Raw genomic sequence first — 25,362 nt, forward strand, 5'->3', positions numbered from 1 at the left:
ACCAGACCACAACACCATATAGCATAATAGCTCTGACAACTGCAGTATATACCCAATGCATGACACGCGGTCTAAGTCCCCAACTTATGCCAATGGCCCTGCGGCTTTCAGGGGCTCAAGATGTCAAATCGGGAGGTCGGCTTATATGGGAGCTATATCAGATAATAAACCGATTCGGACCGTACTATGCACAGTTATTGGAGGTCATAACAAAACACTACATGCAAAATTTCAGTCAAATCGGGCTAAAATTGTGGCTTGTAAGGACTCAGGAAGTCAAATCGGGCGATCGGTTTATATGGGAGCTGTACCTAAATCTGAACCGATATGGCCCATTTGCAATTCCCAATGATCTACATCGATATTAGGTATCTGTGCAAAATTTCTAGCGGCTACCTTTACGCGTTCGACCTTTAACGTGATTTCGACCGACAGACGAAAGGACGTCTAGATCGATTCGTCGAATGACAAGACGATCAAGAATACATATACCTCATGGGGTCTTGGACAAATATTTCGAGGTGTTACAAACGGAATGACTAGATTAGTATACCCCCATCCTATGGTGGTGGGTATAAAAAAAAAGACTCCCTTTATATGAAGACCAACGCATAAAACCAAAGGACCATGATTGGAAAATCTGCACCAGAATCGCAACATTGGATATTTTCAATATTTCTTATAAATAAATATCGATAGTATCGATACTATTGTTAATTTCTCATCACCTATATTTCAAACGAAATGCACAACCGAATGCACAGACCGAATATAAACAAATTTAATAAAGTCAGTTGAAACCCCTTACAGAAATCATTGTACAAGATTTTAGCCCAACCGGATGAAAAAGCGCCATCTATCGGCGCAGTGTATCTTATTGGATACATTCAGTGCCGGATCGCTTATTTTTGTCCAATTTTGCAAAAAATTTTACTTTAACCGATAGTAAAATGCAAATTTGCCCATGAATATTCCACTAATGAACAGGGGCAAACTTCTCTCATATCAATGAGAGCAGTCCGATTTAAGTTTAATCTCAGTGATAAAGGGCCGATTCTGAACGGCGTGCCGCAGTGCGACACCTCTTTGGAGAGAAATTTTACATGGCATAGTACCTCACAAATGTTGCCAGCATTAGGAGGGAAAAACCACCGCTGAAAATTTTTTCTGATGGTCTTGCCAGGATTCGAATCCAGGCGTTTAGCGTCATACGCGGACATACTAACCTCTGGCAACCTGATTTAGCTCCCATATAAACCGATTTTCCGAATATACTTCTTGAGCCTTTTGTGTATATTTTTTCTGATGGTCTTGCCAGGATTCGAACCCAGGCGTTCAGCGTCATAGGCGGACATACTAACCTCTGCGCTAGTGTGGCCTCTCAACCTGATTTAGCTCCCATATAAACCGATTTTCCGAATATACTTCTTGAGCCTTTTTTGGGCGCAATTCTTATCTGATTTGGCTGAAACTATGTATAGTGACTTTTATGACCTCCAACATACGTGGCAAGTATGACCAGTATCGGTCTAAAACCTGATATAGCTCCCATATAAACCGGTCTCCCGAATTTACATCTCAAGTCTCTAGAGGGAGCAATTTATATCCGATTTGTCTGAAATTTTGCACAATGACTGCTACTATGGTTTCCAATAGTTAAACTACATACGCCCCGAATCGGTCCATAACCAGATGTAGCGCCCCAACCGCAGGGGTTATTAGAGGTAAAGAAGGGGGCCTACAAATAGACGCATATAGTGTGTTTAGTATAGCTACTGGCTTCTGATAGTGGCGACGACGATGATGGTATAGAATGTATGCCATCTATTCAGAATAAGATGGCGCAGCAGTAACTCTCCTGAAGACCCACAAGGCAGCTGGAGACGATGGATTGCCAGCTTAAGATTTTTCTACAATATTTTATCAAATTTTTTTTTTAGGAAAAAATTTAAAAAAAAAAAAATTGTATTTTTATTGAAAATTTATCAAGACTTTGTTTTTAAAAATTTTTTATGATAGTTTTCCAACAAGAATAGTTGAATTTTACTAAGAAATTTTGGAATATTTCCAAATAAATTATATTTCCATCAAATTTTTACTTCAATAGAAGGGTTTGTCTAAAAGCCTTTCTGTGAAAAATTAGTATACCCTAAAAGACTGCTGTGGTACTTAATGCATTTGTTTGTAACACCCAAAAGGAAGAGATATAGACCCATTGATAAGCATGGTCTCAAAATCGGTTATCATTTGAGCCACATATTGGCATGGCCGAACAATTTTTACCCTTTGGGGGGTGTTTTGGGGAAGGGGTGATGCCTTAATTACCTTGCCCTTGACAGTTGGTCCCGAATGTTGATATCAGATTTATGGTCTACTCCCAAATACCCTTCATTTGAGCGGTTTGCAGGGTGTTTTGATATCAGATTGGTGCTTTGCTTGCAAAGACCTCTCATTTGAGCCCCATATTGCTATGGTCGTAAATTTGTCTTTGTTAGGGGATGGGCGGCCTAAAACACCTGGTCCCACATCTGGATTTCAGATTCGTATCTACACTCAAATACCTTTCATTTAAGCCCCATATTGCCTTGGTCAGTAAATAAGTCCTGTTTGGGGGGTGTTTTGTGGAAGGGGTGGGCCCCCAGAAACAATGTCTCAAATTTGGATATCAGGTTCGTATTTTACTCGCAAAAACCTTTCATTTGAGTCCCATATTGCCATGTTCGGTAAATATGTCCGATTTAGGGGTGTTTTGGGGATTGGGATGGTCCCCCAAACATTTGGTCCGAGAATTGGATATCAGATGCGTTTTCTTATCTTAAATACCGTTTATTTGAGTCCCATATTGTCGTGATTGGTCTAAATATATGTTTGGTAGGTTTTGGGGTGGGGCGCCTCCCCCTAGGTACCCTATCCGAAATTTGGATACCAAATTTTTGTTTCTAGGTTACTAGCTATCCACATCCACACTACCCATCTTCGAGGTCTAGCGTTTCTGAAAATTAGAGAAGGTCCTCTCCCCCTTTAGATATCAAAAAATGTAGTACCCTATTTTCACCATGACATCATTATGCACCATCATGGAAAACTTCAAGAAAATCGGTTTAGCCATTTCGGAGTCAATAAGGAACACACAAACCTACAAACAAACACAAATTGAGTTTTTTATATAAGATTTTATCAAAATTTTATTTTTTAGAAAATGTCTGAATTTTTTTTTTAGAAATTTTTGTCAAAATTTTATTTTTTTGTGTCTTTTTATTGTAAAATCTAAATTCGGTATGTTAACCATTTTATATTAGCTATATGGATGCTCCTATTAGTTAATTAATTGCCTCAATGCTTACAGTCACTTCCATAGGTACTTTTACTCCCAATACTAAAGCTGTCATAATTAAGTTTTATCATTGGTTAACCATTCATTGAATGTGAATGGTTTTCCATTTAATAAAATCAACTATTATCTCATAACAATTTGCTCACTTTTTTTGCCTTGTAGCACACAGTTGTCTCAAATGTAAAACATCTCCATGTAAAACCTGTGAAACGGGAATGGTTGGGCATGGCGTTAGTGAACCCCCCTAACGTGGTTGCTTTTGGGTGATGATGTTTATTGAATTATTTGACACTTGTTGTCGCTGTTACACATTTCATTGGTAGCCATAAACTACCTGAAGAGGGAAGGGGGCATAGCTCTAGCAAGAAAAGTTATGGGATGGAGTAAAAAGAAGCTGCTATGAAAACGATCGCTGTTGTCATCGTTTACAACTTTTAAAATTGACATAAAAGTCACGCATCGTATAAAGTCCCAACTTTTCACTAAAAAAGCGAAAAAAAAGAAAAATTGTAGACTACAGAAATATTTTTTAAAGGTTTTTTCTTCTTGGGCGCATGACAAAAGAAAACAAATACCTCTTGTCCAAGGGAAGACAAAAAAAAAACAACATAAACTAAATGCAGCAAGAAATAGGAAAGTATGAAGGGAAACAGTGTTGCCGTTGTCAAAAAATTTCAATAACAATGAAAAAAAAACAAACATTTTCCATGATTTTTCGAACATTTTTCAGCTCGAGGTCATAGTCAATGCTTTCTATTCAAAGAATAGCGTAACAAAGAACTTATAATAGTTTGACAATTGTGTACTGTTTTCAAAACACTTTGACCGGCATGATGGATCGCGATTTCTGATACGCCATGTGTCCTCATCAACACCTTTGTCAAATCGATTAAGGTGCCAACGACTTTTGAGTAATAGAAATTTGGCACATTGAGTTGGGCAAAAAGGCCCAATATTCGTGCTGACTATGGTTAAGATCGGCATTTATCTTAATATAGCCCTCATATTGAACGATGATCTCGCCGGGGTTCGAACCCAGGCGTTTAGCGTTATAGGCTGACATGCTAACCTCTGCGCTGCGATGGCCTCTTTACCGAACACTTTTACCGCTTTTGGCAATATGCATATCACATGACAGGTATTTTAAAGTAGAGTGAGAATCTGATATAAAAATGTATTCCTTGGTGTCTGAGGGGCCTCCCCACCCCCAAAAACCCAAAACTCCTCACCAGGTCATATTTACTGATGGGGACAATATGGGTATCAAATGAAAGGTGTTTGGAAGTACACATCTGTTATAAGAATTTGGTCCAAGGTGTCTATGGGGCCTCCTCAACCTTAAAAACCCGCAAAGGGCATGAGTGTTCAACATCACAAAATGGGTAAAAAATGAAGGTCTTTGAGAGTTGACTACGAATCTGTTCTACACATTTGGGACAGAGTCTGGGACCGGCCTACCCACCTAAAACGCTTCAATAAGAGGTATAGTTCCATGGGGATAATATGGAAATTAAAAGAAAGGTCCGTGACAGCAGGGTTCGAATCTTATCTAAGGATTCAAGTATCTGGGTCACGTCTTGCCGTTCAGCCGGATATGTAGATCTCGACAAAAAAGGACTTAAATAAACTGTTTTTTGGGTCTTAGCATCGGGGGGACCGACCCCCTCCTCCCAATAAAAAAAACATCAAACTGTTATGTAGGACGACCGAGAATATTTTGTACTGAAATGAAAGGATGTGTCAGAGGGCAATCACCCACCCTTTATCCCACCAAAAAAAAAAGAGTATTTTACAAGGCGTGCTAAGTTCGGCCGGGCTGAATTTTATATACCCTCCACCATGGATCGCATTTGTCAAGTTTTTTGAATGATATTTTTAAACAGAACAAGTAAAAAGGCATTAGGTTCGGCCGGGCCGAACTTTAGATTGCCACCACCTTTCGTCACAATCCGATGAAAATAGGATAACTTATGCACCCAAATTCGGCACGCACATTGCATGGTCTTATAAAAAAAGTCACTGTTGAATTTTGTATTTCATTTTCTATAAAAAAAAAAAAAAATGTGGAAAAAATTTTCAAATTTTTTTTTTTTTTTTTTTAATTTTCTTGTAAAATTACATTTTTTTCACCTTGGCAACCCTGCTTGGCACTAAACAGAATTCCTATGCATAAGATATGCTTCTGCTCATGTGACCGCATGCAAAACGGGTAAAAGTTACAGCATTTATGTTGATCTGGTTTTTGGTCTTATTATTCTGTTTTTTTTTTCGGGCCCAGTTCTCATCAACATCTGTGCCACTTAAGCACGGTCGATTCACTTTGAAAGCAGAGCGACACTCACACACACACACACACACAAAACTCAACTTTAGACAAACAGATCACATTACAGCATAATTGCTACAGCTTAAGATTATGCATAATAACCCAGCGATGTTGGTGATGAAGATGAGGATGATGCTGTAGCTGTTGCCCACAGATATCGTTGAGATGCTGTTGCTTCTGATGCTCTAAAGCTGCTGCTGTTCATGGTGATGTCGCCGCTTTTCAAAATGGGTTATCTTAATTTTGTTGTGCTTGTATGCTTTCGTTAAGATTACCTACACAACAGTGGAGTTGGTGGGATGGCAGGCAGTTGCCACTAGCTTCAGCAGCAACATAATCTTCTTATTGATATGGCCACCAAGTAACGAAGATTCCAAGTTTCTGTGTGTGTTTGCTTTGCTGCCTCTTGGCGTTGTGTGGTAAATGCGTTTAGTGTTTTTGGTTTACTCGGAAGACCCAAAACATTTTTGAAATATCATACATTTTTTACATGCAGCCATTTATGGCAGGGTGTAAACTGAAGGAATTCACAAAGGCTTAGAAAAAAAGGGAGGCAAATTTTTCATAAAATTATTTTTTTTAGAAAATGTTCTTAAATTTAATTTTCCTAAAACAATAATCCTTTAAATTCCATCAGTCTTAAAAATGTTCACCTCCCCCCCCCTAAGTGAAATTTTACTACTCCGCCCCTGCTTTCTGGGTAAGTCTTACCTTTACACATTGCCGCAACCAGGTACTCCATCTTATTGAAGGAATCTCTGAATGTTTTCATATCTAAATGATGAGGACGGCTGTTAAGTTTGCCGATCGTGTCTTAACCTAATTAGAGTAACATGATGTTCATGTTTTCCTAAATGAACTTGGAGTACCCAAACCATTTTTATAACCAAACATGGTTAATAAATAAATAAGCCTTACTGGGATTGGTGCAAAGTGCATTGTCATGCAAAGCATTGTAGTGGAGATTTTCTAAAATGAAATGACAAAAATTCCCTAAATGGAAGATTGTTTTAATTTAAGCTTGTAAAAAAATTGATTTACTTTCTAAATCAAAAAGAAAAAAAAAGAATACAACTAACCAGGCATCACCTCGGATAAATATATTAACCACCTTTCGTCAAAATCCCGTGAAAAAGTTCATCATTTATGAACCCATAGTAACCATGTCGAAATATGGTCCCATCTGGACCAAACTCGGCACGGGCTGCGAGGGGTCTAAAACAATTCACTGTTCAAGACGTTATAACAGCATATTGGTCTATATGACAGCTGTATTCGCAACTAGTCCTACGTCTATCCAGGAAGAATATGGAAGGGTCCAATGAAACTCATCATTTTACCAAATTTCAGCGAAATCGATTAAAAGACTTATCTCTATCCCTTCTCGAATGGCTTTTTGACTAGGTTTTTTTCGATACTATCACACTGCCTGTCCTCCTGTCCATTGGGTCCGTCTTAGTACTGAGTAGAAGTTGAGTACAACTCCACAAAACATTGTAAGTTTTAAAACTACAGCCAGTGAATGACACGAAATTAAACCTTTGGAAAATAACAGCGAGACGCTTGCATGTGACTCCGTGTGCTGCGAGTTATTTATCATATTTCACTGTAGTGGCGATTAATCCTACCATGTATTAAATGGGGGTTGTTTTTCAAAATTATGTACTCAACAGCAACTTGTGCGTTTTACTCTCTCTTCAGTGTCTCTCTCTCTTCAGTAGACAACAACAAGTGGGCACTGCATTCGCGAGCTCAGCAAAAACAGTCACCAATGAATGGTCTTTTGCAGGCCTTTGTTGTTTTACAATTTTTAACAATTCAATCCCCCTTTCCCCTTCCTGTTGTATGGTTTTTTTCTTACATCGGACCTTCTTGTTTCTGTCTCAGTTTACATCAAGCCTTCCAGGAAACTTCGAAGGTCTTAATTTTTCGAGGCAATTGGACTGCTCTTGGCCTTCCAAGTTCTTTTGCAGGCCTTTGTTGTCTCACAACTTTCCAATTCATTCCCCCTTTCCCCTTCCTGTTGTATGTTTTTTTCTTACATCGGACCTTCTTGTTTCTGTCTCAGTTTACATCAAGCCTTCAAGGAAACTTCGAAGGTCTTAATTTTTCGAGGCAATTGTACAGCTCTTGCCCTTCCAAGTTCTTTTGCAGGCCGTTGTTGTCTCACAACTTCCCAATTCAATCCCCCTTTCCCATTCCTGTTGTATGTTTTTTTCTTACATCGAACCTTTAGGCTTCTCTCTCAGTTTACATCGATCCTTCCAGGAAACATCGAAGGTCTAAATTTTTCGAGACATTTGGTCTGCCTTTGCCCCCCCAAATTCCTTTGAATGATTTCAAGCTACATTAAACGTTCACAGCGTACATGGAATCCTCAAACCTACCAAAACCTCTGCGAACAAATTATAAATTTTGCCCATGAACATTCCACTAAGGACCAGGGGCAAACTTCTCACATATCAATGAGTCCGGCAGTCCGATTCAAGTTTTAGGCTCAATGATAAGGGGCCTCCTTTTTATGGGCCGAACGGCGTGTCGCAGTGCGACACCTCTTTGGAGAGAAGTTTTACATGGCATAGTACCTCACAAATGTTGCCAGCATTTGGTGAGGGGAAAACCACCGCTGAAAATTTTTTCTGATGGCCTCGCCAGGATTCGAACCCAGGCGTTCAGCGTCATAGGCGGACATGCTAGCCTCTGCGAACATTCTTAGACAATTTAAATTTTCAAGTTTGCGTTAAAGTTTTTAGGTTGTGTTGAACTTTCTTAAATGCTATAAATCCATACCAAAGTTTTTTTAAAGCTTTCCTTCTCTATTGAGTTATGTGACGTGCCATCAAACCCTGCCGAACCAACCTCGATTTCTTCAGTCATCTTAGATTTCCTGGAGTCCTTCTAGATTTTTTCGACTTATGCTAAGTTTTCTTCATCCATTTCATAGTTTCCTGAATCGTTTCAGATTCTCTCAAACCATTTTAGGTTCTCTCGAACCATTTCAGCTCCTCTCGAACCATTTCAGTTTCTCTCGAACTATTTCAGGTTCTCTCCAACCGTTATAGGATCTCTCGAACCATTTTGAAGTTCTCTCGAACCATTTTGAGGTTCTCTCGAACTATTTCAGGTTCTTTCGAACTATTTCAGGTTCTCTCGAACTATTTCAGGTTCTCTCCAACTATTTCAGGTTTTCTCGAACCATTTCAGGTTATCTCGAACTATTTCGAGTTCTCTCAAGCCATTTCATGTTCTCTCAAGCCATTTCAGGTTCTCTCGAACCATTTTAGGGTCTCTTGAACCATTTCAGGTTTTCTCGAATTAATTCACGCTCTCTCAAGCCATTTCAGGCCCTCTCGCACTAACTTCGTTATTTCGAAACATTTCAGGGTTTTTTTTTCTAGGTTTTTTCCAACCACTTCAATTTCTCTCGAGTCTCAAGTTCTCTCTAAACATTTCCTTTGAATCATTTCAGGTTCCCTATAACTATTTCAGTTATTTCGAACTATTTCAGGTTCTTTCGAGAACCTGAAATATTATCTCGAACTATTTAAGGTTCTATCGAACCATTTCAGATTCTCTTGACCAATTTTTGGTTCTATCGAACTATTTCAGGTTTTCTTGAACCATTTTAGGTTCTCTCGAACCATTTCTGTTTCTATCGCACCACTTCAGGTTATCACTACCCATTTCTGATACAATCTAACCATATTCGGTTTTATCTAAATATTGGGTTGCCCAAAAAGTAATTGCGGATTTTTCATATAGTCGGCGTTGACAAATTTTTTCACAGCTTGTGACTCTGTAATTGCATTCTTTCTTCTGTCAGTTATGAGCTGTTACTTTTAGCTTGCTTTAGAAAAAAAAATGTAAAAAAAGTATATTTGATTAAAGTTCATTCTAAGTTTTATTAAAAATGCATTTACTTTCTTTTGAAAAATCCGCAATTACTTTTTGGGCAACCCAATATTTCGATTCATATCGCACCATTTCAGGTTCTCTTGACCCATTTCAGACTTTATGGAACCATTTAAGGGTTTCTTGAACCATTTCAGGTTCTCTCGAACTATTCCATATACTCTTAAAGCATACCAGGGTCTGGAAAATTATCAGATCCTGGCACGGGATGGCTATGAACACCACATGTTTTGGAACTCTGTGAGTTTCGATAGGTGTGTGGTATCCGTCATCGCAACAAAACTCAGCTGAGAGTGCGATGCTTCGTGTATGGAGTAGCTGAAATTGCAGTAGCGACAGATCAACGATATCGAGTGGAGATTCTTAGTGAGCAATCTTTCCCATGGACCGGAACGAGCTTGTTCACCTATGAAGCTTCACGAGGATCGCTATCTCCACATACATAAATGTCGCTACAATAATACAAATTTCAGATTCTCTCAACTATCCCAGGTTATTTCGAACCATCCTAGGTTCCCTCAAACCATCGTGTGTTCTTTCGAAATATACTCGGAACTGTGGAAACATTCTCATGGAACATTCTAGGTTCTATCGAACCATTCTAGGTTCTTTCGAACCATTTCAGGTTCTATCGAACCATTCTAGGTTCTAACGAACCATCCTAGGTTCTATCGCACTATCCTAGGTTCTATCGAACCATTCTATGTTCTAACGAACCATCCTTGTTTCTATCGAAACATTCTAGGTTCTATCGAACCATTCTAGGTTCTATCGAACCATTCTAGGTTCTAACGAACCACCCAACGTTCTATCGAACCATCCAAGGTTCTATCGAACCATTCTAGGTTCTATCGAACCATTCTAGGTTCTAACGAACCATTCTATGTTCTATCGAACTATTTAGGTTCTATCGAACCATCCAAGGTTCTATCGAACTACCCTAGGTTCTGTCGAATCATTCTAGGTTTTATCCTATCATCCTTGGTGATATCGAACCATCCTATGTTCAATAGGAATATTTTAGGTTCTGTTACCCCAATAAAGATTCTCCCAGGCAATCCTAGGTTCTAGGGAATCATTCTATAGAACCATTCTGGTACTCAACCATCCCAGGTTCTCTCAAACCATGCTGTGTTCCCACGAGCCATACTATACTTTCGGCTTTCAAGCCATATATACATTCTACATTCTCTTGGACCACTCTAGGTTTTCTCGAACTATTCTAGATTCTATCGTACCATCCAATTCTACAGGAACATTCTAGGTTCTCTTGGGCCATAAAAGGTTCTCTCGGACTATTCAAAGTTCTTTCGGATGATCTCAAGTTTCCTCAGACAATATTAGGTTCTATAGAATCATTGTTAGTTCTCTCGTACCATTCTAGGTTCTTAAGCCTAATAGGATTTCCTAGAACTTTTCGTGTACCATTGAAGGCGGGATGATTCACATAACCCACCCATCTTAATGGAGCCTTTCTTTCCAACTTTCAGTTCCGAATTCCTTCCAACTATTTCAAATTCTCCCATACCGTTTCTGCTTTGGTTAAGACCTACCTAGGGATTTTTTTCTTGATTCTCTTGAACATTACAACATATCGTTCACATTTTTATACCCACCACCATTGGATGGGGGTACTTAAATCTAGTCATTCCTTTCGTAACACCTCGAAATATTGATCTGCGACCTCATAAAGTATATATTCTGTATTGTATCGACATTCTGAATTGATCTAGCCATGTCCGTCTGTCAAAATCACGAATGCGTTCGAACGCGTAAAGCTAGCCGATTGAAATTTTGCACAGCTACTTCCTATTGATGTAGGTCGCTGAGGATTGCAAATGGGCCATATCGGTTCAGATTTGGATATAGCCCCCTATAAACCGATCCCACGATTTGAATTTCGGAGCCCCTAGACGCCTCAATTTTCATTCCATTTGGCTGAAATTTGTAACAAAGACTTGAGTTACAACTTTCAACATCCATGCCAAGTATGATCTCAATCGGTCTATAAACAGATATGGCCCCCATATAAACCGATCCTCGGATTTGACTTCTTGAGCCATTATAAGCATTAAAATTCATCCGATTTGGCTGAAATTTGGAACAAGGACTTGAGTTGAGTGACTTCCAGCATTCATGCCAAGTAGTGGTTTTTTAAACCATCCAAATACCCCAAGTTGCCGCAACTTATTGGGTTGCCCAAAAAGTAATTGCGGATTTTTTAAAAGAAAGTAAATACATTTTTAATGAGACTTAGAATGAACTTTAATCAAATATATTTTTTTTACAATTTTTTCTAAAGCAAGCTTAAAGTAACAGCTGATAACTGACACAAGAAAGAATGCAATTACCGAGTCACAAGCTGTGAACAAATTTGTCAACGCCGACTATATGAAAAATCCGCAATTACTTTTTGGGCAATCCAATATTATTCTCTTCCGCGATCCTTCCATGTGGGGCTTGCGATTTCGGGCCTACCCGCTGTGGCAACATTCGACCGTATGACACCAATCTCCTATTTACATGTCATTCCGGATCGCTTCGAATAAAGTCTACAGATTTTTGAAGCTATATTTAGGGTTTGTAGCTGGGTCAAAATAATCTCAGAAAAAATCATAAGTCAAAGTTATCTGGTTTTCCACTTTTTCTACTAATTGCGGCTGTATTTCCATCTACTTCGACCAATTTTGAGTGTTCAATGGAACATCGACGAAGTTTGACTATCGGTGTTTGCCAAGAAAGGTAAACACCGATAGGTGTGCTAATCTCTTTTGGAGCTGTTTCAAATCTCCGATGTTAGAACCCCAAAATGATGAGTTCTCAGAAGTGATCAACATATTGAGTGTAAAGTCCATTTGGGATAGTTGTGAAACCTTTGATTGACTTGACATGTTACCATTCTTTATTTAAATTTTAATAAATATCCCATGGTATGTAAGAAAAGGTTTGTGGTGTGGAGATTTTTTCTTCTCACCATTCTAAGATAACTTTTGTTCAGTACTGCATACAGACGACAACTTTGAATGTTATTGTTGTATACAATGACCAGCATCTCAGTGGACATCTTTTCCCCATAAATTTTCTTCTTTGAATCTCTTCAGCCAATCACATGTGAAGTGTTTGAGAGTGATTAGTTTTCCCCAACTTTCCCAGGGCAATCAACCGTTACAAAACGCCCAAAAGACATATTTCACTTGACACCGGCCAACTATAGAAAGACAACATTTTACGATAAACAACGAACAACGACAACCTTTAGCCACAAATCCATCATTAATAATTGCATCGAGTGCCAATGGAGTACCTATCCATGGACCACATAAACCACTCGTTCATTGATGAACCTTTAGATACGTCACGGTCACCATAGCAACCGCACCACCAATTACAGCGAACACAAATAACGCATTTACACAAAAACCCAATTTACCACAATGGATATGGACCAACACCCCAGTGGAGAAAGAAAACCTTTTAACAGTCATTTAAAATAACACCACAAAATGGTAAGAAACGCTTCGAGGAAAATCTAACAACGAATTAGAAGAAGCTGTATACCCACTATACCCAATGAAAAATTCTGACTGATTGCATGACGTTGATAAACTTCGACGCGATCACTTTTTGAAAGCCTAGCGCTGAGAAGCACTTTTACCAAGAAGGTAGTATGTGCAGCCATGGCATTGATGACAACGCACAGTAGGATGGTATTTAAAAGTTGTGGGTAAAGTAAAGAATAACTCAACAAGCTTAGCAGTATGAAGTTCAAAATGAATCATGACAAGTAAGAGCGTGCTAAACTCGGCCGAGATGAGAATTGCGCCCTCTAGAGGCTCAAGAAGTAAAGATCCCAGATCGGTTTATATGGTAGCTATATCAGGTTATGAACCGATTTGCGCCATACTTAGCATAGTTATTGGAAGTCACAACAAAACACCTCGTGCTAAATTTCAGCCAAATCGGATGAGAATAGCGCCCTCTAGAGGCTCAAAATGTCAAGATCCAAAATCGGTTTATATGACAGCTATACCAGATTATAAACCAATTTGAATCATACTTAACACAGTTATTGGAAGTGATACCAAAACACCACCAGCAAAATTTCAGTCAAATCGGACGAGAATTGCGCCCTCTAGAGGCTCAAGAAGTCAAGACCCAAGATCGGTTTCTATGGCAGCTATATCAAGACATGGATCGTTTTGAACCATGCCTAGCATAGTTGTTGGAAATGATACCAAAACACCTTGTGCAAAATTTCAGTCAAATCGGACGAGAATTGCGCCCTCTAGCGGCTCAAGAAGTCTAGACCCAAGATCGGTTTATATGACAGCTATATCAAAACATGGACCGATTTGAACCATACTTAACACAGTTGTTGGAAGTGCTACCAAAACACGACGTGCAAAATTTCAATAAAATCGGATAAGAATTGCGCCCTCTAGAGGCTCATGAAGTCAAGACCCAAGATCGGTTTATATGGCAGCTATATCAAAATATGGACCGATTTGGCCCATTTACAATCCCAACCGACCTACACTAATAAAAAGTATTTGTGCAAAATTTCAAGCGGCTAGCTTTACTCCTTTGAAAGTTAGCGTGCTTACGACAGAAAGACGGACGGACGGACATAGCTAGATCGACTTAAAATGACATAACGATCAATAATATATATATTTTATGGGGTCTTAGATGCATATTTCGAGGTGTTACAAACAGAATGACGAAATTAGTATACCCCCATCCTATGGTGGAGGATATAAAAAAGTTGGATATCATTACACTTACGTTACGACTTGCATCATCGTTGAAGAAGTACGCTCCAATGATGCTACCAGCCCATAAACCTTCTTAGATGCATATTTCGAGTTGTTACAAACAGAATGACGAAATTAGTATACCCCCATCCTACGGTGGAGGGTATAAAAAGTTTGATATCATTATACTTACGTTACGACTTGCATTATCGTTGAAGAAGTACGGTCCAATGATACTACCAGCCCATAAACCGCACCAAACTGTGATTTTTTCTGGTTGCATTGGTAGCTCTTGCAATGATTCTGGCTGATCTTCACTTCAAAATCGACAATTCTGCTTATTTACGTACCCATTGAGCCATAAATGAGCTTCGTCGCTTAATAGAAGAAGCGCGCGATAAACTTTCTTAACAGAGCTCGCATTTTGATAATAAAATTCAATAATTTGCAAGCGTTGTTCGCTTGTAAGACGATTCTGGTTAAATTATAGGCCAAACTGAAGGTGTTTGACAGTGAAGCAAAACACGTAACGTGCATGAGCTGTGTAAGCCAGTGTTCGCAAAAAAATAATATCTAAAAAATCACCCTTTACTTGTTTAAGTTTTAATGGTATTAGTTAAAGGAGGCCACCGTAGCGCAGAGGTTAACATGTCCGCCTATGACGCTGAACGCCTAGGTTCGATACCTGGAGAGACCATTAGAAAAAAATTGTCAGTGGTGATTTTCTCCTCAAAATGCTGGCAACTTTTGCGAGGTACTATGCCATGTAGAACTTATGTGTGAAGTTTGTCGCTGTTCCTTAGTGGAATGTTAATGGGCAAAATTTGCATTTGGAATTTGTTAAATAATTTTATTATATTTTTTTTTATTTAATCATTGAATTTTACTAATTTTATATGTTTTGTAATTTTTTTTCAGAAATTTTACTCAGGTAAGTTTAAACAAACCCGCCTATGATACTGAACGCCTGTGTTCGTATCCTGACGAGAACATCAAAAACAATTTTCAGCGGTGGTTATCTTCTCCTACTTTTGGCAACATTTGCGAGGTACTATGCCATGTAAAAACTTCTCACCAATGAGGTGTCGCACTGCGGCACGCCGTTTGAATTTTGCAAATAAAAACGAGGCCCCTTATCTTAAATTGTACAGCACTATGTGAAAAGTTTTTCCCTGCTCCTTAAAGAAATTTTCATGGGCAAATTTCCATTTGCATTATTTTCTTGTACCCTTGCCGCTTTTTTAAATCATCATCCCACTGTTCCACGTCTGCTAAAACTTATAGATGTGGGTGAAGACCACATGTTGCATTGCCATGGCAGTGGAGAAAGAAAGAAAGAAAATCAAAGGGTCTCTCTAACGTGCAACACATTTGGCGCATGTCAATGTGGTTGGCGGTTATTTTTTTCTTTTGTTTTGGAAAATTTAAACATAAATTTCATAAAAGTTCCATCAGTGGCCTGATGATGCAGCCTAACAGCTAGAAAGGTCTCAAAGTTAGTATGTGTACCAGTGATGGCTGCAGTACTTATAGATGGATGGCAATACGCCAGTATTTGTAGCTTGGCCTTAAGGTTAGATGGTAGATTAGAAATGCATACCCTTCGCCAAAGACTAGAAGAAGCTGAGAAGTGGGTAACCCATCCATGGCTATACCAGCAAAGAGGCTTTTAAAAATCTCTTCCTAATGGTATGGCTAAGTCTGATGTGTTACACCTCCATTCATCTTGGGTTGAATGTAAGCAAGGTCATTGACTTTGTCTTGGGAAGTGTTGGCATTGATTGCATTTGGGATGGGTGGGCTACTATGTATATGCAGCTCTTAAATGACTGATTTGAAATTGCGTAAGGCAAAGTTTGATGTTGCAAAATCGCAAAAAAGGATGGGTACAATGTCCGCAGAGGAGCTCAATGAACGCAACTATAGGTAAATGAGAAGTAGGTAGTGTAAACCCAGGAAGGAGTTGAGATAAAAGGCAATCTGTTTAATGGAAGTTAAAGAGAAATATTGGTTTTTGAAAGAGAAGAGCTTTTAATGAAGAATGATAAAGAGCCTAAAACTAAAACAAGTAAAAGCGTGCTAAGTTCGGCCGGGCCGAATCTTATATACCCTCGACCATGGATCGCTTTTGTCGAGTTCTTTTCCCGGTCTCTCTTCTTAGGCAAAAAAAGGATATAAGAAAAGATTTGCTCTGCTATTAGAGCGATATCAAGATATGGTCCGGTTTGGACCACAATTAAATTATAAGTTGGAGACCTGTGTAAAATGTCAGCCAATTCGAATAAGAATTGCGCCCTTTGGGGCTCAGGAAGTAAAAAAGAGATATCGATTTATATGGGAGCTGTATCGGGCTATAGACCGATTCAGACCATAATAAACACCTATGTTGATGGTCATGAGAGGATCGGTCGTACAAAATTTCAGGCAAATCGAATTATAATTGCGACATCTAGAGGCTCAAGAAGTCAAGATTCAAGATTGGTTTATATGGCAGCTATATCAGGTTATGAACCGATTTGAACCTTATTTGGCACAGTTGTTGAAAGTCATAATAAAATACGTCATGCAAAATTTCATTCCAATCGGATAAGAATTGCGCCCTCTAGAGGCTCAAGAAGTCAAGATCCCAGATCGGTTTATATGGTAGCTATATCAGGTTACGGACAGATTTAAACCATACTTGGCACAGTTATTGGATATCATAACAACATACTTCGTGCAAAATTTCATTAAAATCGGATAAGAATTGCGCCCTCTAGAGGCTCAAGAAGTCAAGATCCCAGATCGGTTTATATGGCAGCTATATCAGGTTATGAACCAATTTTAACCTTATTTGGCACAGTTGTTGAAAGTCATAACAAAACACGTCATGCTAAATTTCATTCAAATCGGATAAGAATTGCGCCCTCTAGAGGCCCAGGAAGTCAAGACCCAAGATCGGTTTATATGACACCTATATATGGTTATGGACCGATTTGAACCATACTTGGCACAGTTGTTGGATATCATTACAAAACACGTCGTGCAAAATTTCATTCCAATTGGATAAGAATTGCGCCCTCTAGAGGCTCAAGAAGTCAAGACCCAAGATCGGTTTATATGAAAGCCATATCAGGTTATGAACCGATTTAAACCATACTTGGCACAGTTGTTGGATATCATAGCGAAACATGTCGTGCAAAATTTCATTCCAATCGGATAAGAATTGCGCCCTCTAGAGGCTCAAGAAGTCAAGACCCAAGATCGAGTCTTGACTTCTTGACTCGGCCCGGCACGCTTTTACTTGTTTGAGTTACTATCGACTATTTACGACCAATGAGTATTGATTTTAGACCATAGTAAGACATGGCCGTGAATAACCTTTAAATGATCATATATTATTTGAAAGTAAATCGTTCCTAAATTCAAAATGAATTACAGTTTAGCTGACACGAAGTGTTACCAATTTCATACTGACATATCTATCAAACTGGAAATTACAGCTTTATGATATTTGTTTTATTGATAGCTTAGCTCATTTTATTGTTTGCCAGCCAACAAAAGCAATTGCATCTGAGTTTCTTTAAAAAGAAATGTATGCGTGACGCAGTGCAAGTGTTTGCGTTGTAATGGGCTCGAAAATCACAACCGCCTACTGTTGGCGAACTATTGCACCATAAAGCGTTATGAAGATATCGGATGCGTCGTCAAAAAGCATTGCAACAACATCATGGTTAGGCGTGTGAAGGCTAGAATTAACCAAAACCCAAGCCCAATAGTGGCAATCAAATGGCCAAAGATATGAAAATATCCCCTGAAGTCATCCCACATTTATTGAGAAATGAGCTTAAGGTTAAGCCTTAAATGTTCCTAATTTTTAAGTAACCGATTTTTTAAAACCAAACAGATCACTCTGGTCTTTAGTAGAAGAAGCGTACCCATTTTCATAAACTTAAAGCATGCAGTTTTGTGACTTACCTGAAAAGAAGAGAAGAAAAGTGTCATCAGAGTTTATTTCAAAACTGGGATGTTTTATTTATTGGGTTGCCCAAAAAGTAATCGCGGATTTGTTAAAAGAAAGTAAATGCATTTTTAATAAAACTTAGAATGAACTTTAATCAAATATACTTTTTTTACACTTTTTTTCTAAAGCAAGCTAAAAGTAACAGCTGATAACTGACAGAAGAAAAAATGCAATGACAGAGTCACAAACTGTGAAAAAATTTGTCAACGCCGACTATATGAAAAATCCGCAATTACTTTTTGGGCAACCAATATTAGTCATTTGTATTCCCTCCACCATAAGATGGCGGTGTAATAATTTCGTCTTTCCGTTTTGTAACACATAGAAATATTGATTTGAGACCCAACAAAGTCTATATATTCTTGATCGTTTTGACATTCTAAGTCGACGTACCCATGTCCGTCCGTCTGTCCGAATCACGCAAACTTTCAAAGGGGTAAAGCTAGGCGCTTGAAATGTTACATAAATACTTCCTATTTGTGTAGGTTTGTTGGGATTGTAAATGAGCCATATTGGTCCATGTTTTGATACAGCTGCCATTTAAACCGGATCTAGGATCTTGACATCTTGAGCCTTTAGCCGGCGCAGTTCTTATCCGTGTTGGCTGAAATTTCGCATGAGGTGTCTTGTGTTGATTTCAAATAGCTGATCCAAATTGATTGATCCAAAATTGCTGACATATAAACCGACCTCGATATTTCGCTAACTTAAGCCTCTAGAAGTCGTAGTTTTAATCCGATTTGGCGCCGATGACTTCGACTTCTCCTATGACCTCCAACATCTGTGCGAATTATGGTACGAATCGGTCCAAAAATTTGATATAGCTCCCATATAAACCGCTCTCCTGATTATATTTCTTGAGCTAAATTTCTAGGGCGTTCAATTCTTATTTAATTTGGCTGAAATTTTGCACAGTGACTTTTCATAGGACCTTCAACATACGTGCTGAACTATCTACACAACCTACGTATCTACACAACCTTCGACCGGTATCAAATTGATACCAAATGGTATTACAAATATTTGCCAAAACATGAATAAAATAAAACCAGACGGTATTGGCAAAATACCGTCCCTTTTCTCTCAGTGTTGGTATTAATGACAGGACCTTAACCGCTGCGTCGTCTTTAACTCTCTTAATATTTTATTTGAGCTCTATAATGCCATAATTGCTTAATAAGTCCTAGTTGGTAGTGTTTTGGGGCTTAAACTGCCCCTCAGATAATTCCCCATGAATGCGGATATCTAATTCATGCTCTACTCCCAAACACCTTTTATTTGAGCCCCATTTGGCTATGGTAGGTAGACATCTCCGATTTGGTGGTATTTTGGTGCTGGGGTGACAACCATGTCCACCGTAGCGCAGAGTTTAACATGTTCGCCTATGACGCTGAATGCCTGGGTTCGAATCCTGGCGAGACCATCAGAAAAAATTTTCAGCGGTGGTTTTCCCCTCCTAATGCTGGCAACATTCGTGAGGTACTATGCCATGTAAAACTTCTCTCCAAAGAGGTGGTGCACTGCGGCACGCCGTTCGGACTCGGCTATATCATTAAGCTTAAACTTGAATCGGACTGCACTCATTGACATATGGGAAGTTTGCCCCTGTTCCTTAGTGGACTGCTCATGGGCAAAATTTGCATTTGTGACAACTCTGACACATGGGCCTGAAAATAGATAACAGATTCGTATTCTATTCTTAAATACCTTTCATTTGAGCCCCATATTGCCATATGTCCCGCCTGAAAGGTTTTGGGGTGGGGCGGTCCCCCAGATACCCCACCCCAAATGTGGAGACTAAAATTGTGTTTTTAGGTTACTATATGAGTGCAAAACTAGGATAAGGAACTATCTTTTCGGTCCAGGCCCGAAGGACAACGAATGATAAAGGGTGATTTTTTTGAGGTTAGGATTTTCATGCATTAGTATTTGACAGATCACGTGGGATTTCAGACATGGTGTCAAAGAGAAAGATGCTCAGTATGCTTTGACATTTCATCATGAATAGACTTACTAACGAGAAACGCTTGCAAATCATTGAATTTTATTACCAAAATCAGTGTTCGGTTCGAAATGTGTTCAAATTTTGACAAATTTTGTTCAGCGATGAGGCTCATTTCTGGTTGAATGGCTACGTAAATAAGCAAAATTGCCGCATTTGGAGTGAAGAGCAACCAGAAGCCGTTCAAGAACTGCCCATGCATCCCCAAAAATGCACTGTTTGGTGTGGTTTGTACGCTGGTGGAACCAACCGTACGCTTGGACCGTATTTTTTCAAAGATGCTGTTGGACGCAACGTTACGGTGAATGAACACATTTCGAACCGAACACTGATTTTGGTAATAAAATTCAATGATTTGCAAGCGTTGCTCGTTAGTAAGTCTATTCATGATGAAATGTCAAAGCATACTGAGCATCTTTCTCTTTGACACCATGTCTGAAATCCCACGTGATCTGTCAAATACTAATGCATGAAAATCCTAACCTCAAAAAAATCACCCTTTAGATGAAAACGATGTGGCCTAAACTAGACTTGAAGAGGTCTACCGCTTAGCTGTCATTGGCTAGAACAGACGTCTCAGTCATTGTGTTCGTCATGACAGGCCATTTTCCAATCGGAAAACATGCCAAAGTTGCCAGCAGCGACTTTTGCAGAAACTGTAAGGACATCGAAGAAGAAGAGACTATAGAACACCTTCGTATGTGTGTCCCGCACTAGCATGCATAAGGAGTTTCACTTTAGGTTCTCATATCATTGAAAACCTGTCTGATTTAGTAGACGTGAACATTAGCAAGTTATTGGGCTTTTGAAAGCGATCTGGATGGTTCAACGGTAGAAACTTGAAGGCATCCTCCTTCTTCTGTTCCTGTGGTATCACACTGGACGAAAATGTCTAAATGAGTGTAATGACTGCCACTTGAACCTAACCTAACCTAAGATGTTAAATCGGGAGATTTAACATCTTGAATCCCTGGACACCGCAACTGTTGGATTTGGCTGAAATTTTGCACATAGTTTTCTGTTACGACTTCCAACAGCCTAGCCAAGTACGTTCGAAATTGGTGTATTGCTTGATATAGCTTCTTTATAAAGCAATCTTCTGATTTGACATCTTGAGATTTGAATTTGGCTGAAATTTTGCACATGGTGTTCCAAAATTCAACAACCGTGGTCTACAGCCTGATTAAGCTCCATATAAACCGATCTCCCGATTTGAGATATTTAGACCCTTTAAATCCGCTATTGTTATGCGATGTGAAAATTTTGTAAGTAGTGTTCTCATATAATCAAAATGTCCAAAATGTGTGGTAGGTATGGTCCAAAGCAGTGTATAACGTGATATAGCAAGGAGCTTAAATTGTTTGGCTAATTTGCCAGAAATTTTGCAGGTACAGTACATGTGTGCTCTTCAACTTTGTTACTTTATGTAAATTTCTAGTAAAATCCATGGTTTTGCTTCCTTCAACCGAGCAAACACGCAAAAAAATAATTCCTTCGACATAAAGGAAATTTTCGTCAAGTAAACTTCTTTTCTGAAAAACGTAGAACTTTGTTTACGATAAAAGTACATGTTTTTGCGATAAATTCTTGCAAGAATTTGTAACAAGTATAGCTTTTTTTTTACCCTGACAAAAGCTTTAATTTTTGATATATAGAATATAATTCAAACTCAAATTTGTACCAATTGTAAGCAGATCTCAATCGGTAATTCAAACTTTTTCAGAGTAAATTTGGATTTATTCCGATCTTGTGATACACAACTACATTAGAAGCCTTCCATTTTCGCACAACTCCATTTTGGTTGTGCATTATGATGATAAAACAAAAAAATGGTTGTTGTTGTTTTCGCACATTTAAATACCTACTGTGTGTCAGAGTAAATTTGGATTTATTCGGATCTTGTGATACACAACTACATTAAAAGCCTTCCATTTTCGCACAACTCTATTTTGGTTGTGCATTTAAATACCTACAAAAAATGGTTGTTGTTTTCGCACATTTAAATACCTACTTTGTGATGGATATTTGTTTGTCGCGTAAATGTTGCCAAACAATGTATGTGCCTTGTCATTGGACATACCAATCTGCTGTATTCGTTATGCTATAAATAGAACAAAAAATGGTTGTTGTTGTTTTCGCACATTTAAATACCTACTTTGTGATGGATATTTCTTTATCGTGTAAATGTTACCAAACAATGTATGTGCTTTGTCATTGGAGATACCAAATTTTTTTTAGCGAAACTTTAAAAATGTTCGCTCTCCGTCTTTGCTATCCCTACTCGTCCAAGCTGCTCAATATACTGACTGCTCTTAGCTCAGTCGAAATAAAAAGTTTTTTGTGATACTAGTGATAAGCACACAATTGCAATAATTTGCTAGTCTATGAGTCTGCTTGGGATTATTTTCTTGTGCACGTACAATGTGCAATAGAGTGAGTAACTTTGCCAACCACTGGTCTATACACTCAAATACTCACCCTTTTTCTTTGGTAGGAGAGACACAAGAGAAAAATTATATGGTCTAGTACACTTATAATCGTTTGCTGCTATCAAAGTACTTTTGCAATCAAAGAGTTTTTGTTTTTACAACAAAAGGAAGGCACTTTTACTGCAGCCTAAACTGCTAATGGGTTTACAATAAACAAAGTTAGTTAATTTCCACAATTCGACGTTTGTGGCTAAGGTTTGATATGCTGAAGCAAAACGTTGCACGGTTGCAACAAAAAGCAAAACTTCGTGATAAAAGAATTTTGTTTGTCGTAGAAATTTGCCACACGTTTAATTTTTTTGCGTGTACCAATAAAAAATATGTACAGCATGGCGTAATTAAAATTCGGAATAGTCGTGTTGGATGTATCGGCATCATGTATTCCTGACAGCAAGCAAAAATGCACCTACTCTTATGAAGTAGATACAGACTCTTGAGGCCTTAACATTGTTGAACTTTTCTAGGGTGGGGATACTTAATTCAATTTTAGATTCTTAATCGTGTTTAGACTTTTTTGTACCAAAAGGCTTTGCATCATAGATTTCTAAAGCATTTCTGTTGTGGCCTAATGAGTCAAGGTCTTGATTCGTAGTTACAACCTCTGCAGTTTTTTCAACATGTTCTTTTAATTGTTTCTTTTTCTTTACAGATATTTCTTTCTGAACTGAGTTTTTATTCAGTTTAGTGATATTTTATTGTCAGCAATGATTTTAACCAAGAACTTGTTTATTGTCTTTAGCTAAAGTGTGGATTGTTCCAAACTGACATTTCATTCTTCAAATTGTTGACAATGAATTTAAGATGATAATGGAGTATTTTGACCATATTCGTTTAAATGCAAAGTTTTTATGTTCCCAAGTTGAGTTGAATGTTGATGCAGCTGTTTCTGAATTTGCAAACCTTTTTTTTCTTTCAAGTTTTATGTTAGATTTTCCATTGTTTGTTTTCATTCGATTTGAAGTTCAAACCATGGTATTGATATTTTCTTTTTTGCATATCAGTTAGGCAAATAGGTGTGGGGTGTTTGTGATGCATTTGCCAATAACGATTGTCGCTTAAGACCTTGTAATAATTGCAGTGTTTTTTTGGTTGTTGTTATCTTTTTTTGTCACATAAAATCGTGAGAATATAATTTGAAAGTAATTAGGCTTTGATTGGCATTTCATATAACAATCGAATTCATTGATTGATGACGAAGGATTAATCAAAGCTAAAAGGTAGCTTAATGCACTTTGAAATGCCATTAGTTGCATACTAAGCTAAGCATTGCCATTTAACTTAATCATGACAGAAAAGAGTGGACAATTTGAAGAAATAAAGAAAAAGTTATGTGTGGCGCAAAGTGGTCTAAAATGTTGCCATTAAACATTTTGCAACATTCTCTTTATGAGGGATTTTAAGGTGATTTCTTTCATATCAATCATATCAATCAAAGTGTTGTCTGACTCAAGTTCTACTTGGGCACCATGACATGTTTGTAACTCTTTTGTTTGTGGGATGACTTTCTATACTTACACCTGATTTTGTATGCCAGATTCGTAATCAACTCCCGAATACCTTTCATTTGAGCCCATGTTGATATGAACTTCCAATTTGTCTGCTTTTAGAATTTTTGGGGTTAGGAAGACTTTCTGGGCACTTGAATACCATATTCGTATTCTACTCTTCTATACCTTTCATTTGATATTCATATTGTCCTTATCGGTCCACTTTTGATTTTGGATGGTGTTTTCGGGGTAGCGTGGGAGGGGCCGCCCCCTTCCGATACCAACAATTTATAAATCCTATTCCTTCATCCTGACCATATTCGTAATCTACTCCTGATTACCTTTCATTTGAGTCCCATATTGTCTTTATCGTTTAATAAACCTATTTAGGGGGTTTTGGGGTTAGGGCGGTCCCCCAGTTACTAGGACCCAATTTTTAATATGAAATTGGTACTCTACTCCGGAATACCTTCCATTTGAGTCCCATATTGTCCTGATCGGTACACTTTTACTTTTAGGTAGTACTCTTGGGGTAAAGGGGAGGGTCCGCCCCCCCTTCCAATGTCAAAAAATTATATAGCCTATGTTTTTTTTTCGGACTCGGCTTTAAATGTTTCTTTCCGTACCAACGAACACAATCTGCGAAAATTTCAAGTTAATCGGTTCTGCCGTTTTTGAGTCTATACGGAACAAACAAACAAATCGACAAACACAAATAGATTTTAAATATATGGGGTTGCCCAAAAAGTAATTGCGGATTTTTCATATAGTCGGCGTTGACAAATTTTTTTCACAGCTTGTGACTCTGTAATTGCATTCTTTCTTCTGTCAGTTATCAGCTGTTACTTTTAGCTTGCTTTAGAAAAAAAGTGTATTTGATTAAAGTTTATTCTAAGTTTTATTAAAAATCATTTACTTTCTTTTAAAAAATCCGCAATTACTTTTTGGGCAACCCAATGCAATAGCTGCCATATAGACCAGTCTTTCGATTTAGGGTGTTGAGTCCATACATGGCAAAAAATTTACCCAATTTAGCTAAAATTTGGAACAGTGGA

General features: G+C 38.2%; 1 protein-coding gene across 1 annotated transcript in view; it reads right to left on the reverse strand.

Moving 5' to 3' along the window:
• LOC106093878 (uncharacterized) overlaps window positions 1–25,362 on the reverse strand; it is a 196,152-nt gene that overhangs the window by 89,079 nt on the left and 81,711 nt on the right. The gene's annotated exons all lie outside the window — the stretch shown is intronic.

The sequence above is a fragment of the Stomoxys calcitrans genome, chromosome 1 (genome assembly GCF_963082655.1).
Source record: "Stomoxys calcitrans chromosome 1, idStoCalc2.1, whole genome shotgun sequence".
Taxonomy (NCBI): Eukaryota; Metazoa; Arthropoda; class Insecta; order Diptera; family Muscidae; genus Stomoxys; species Stomoxys calcitrans.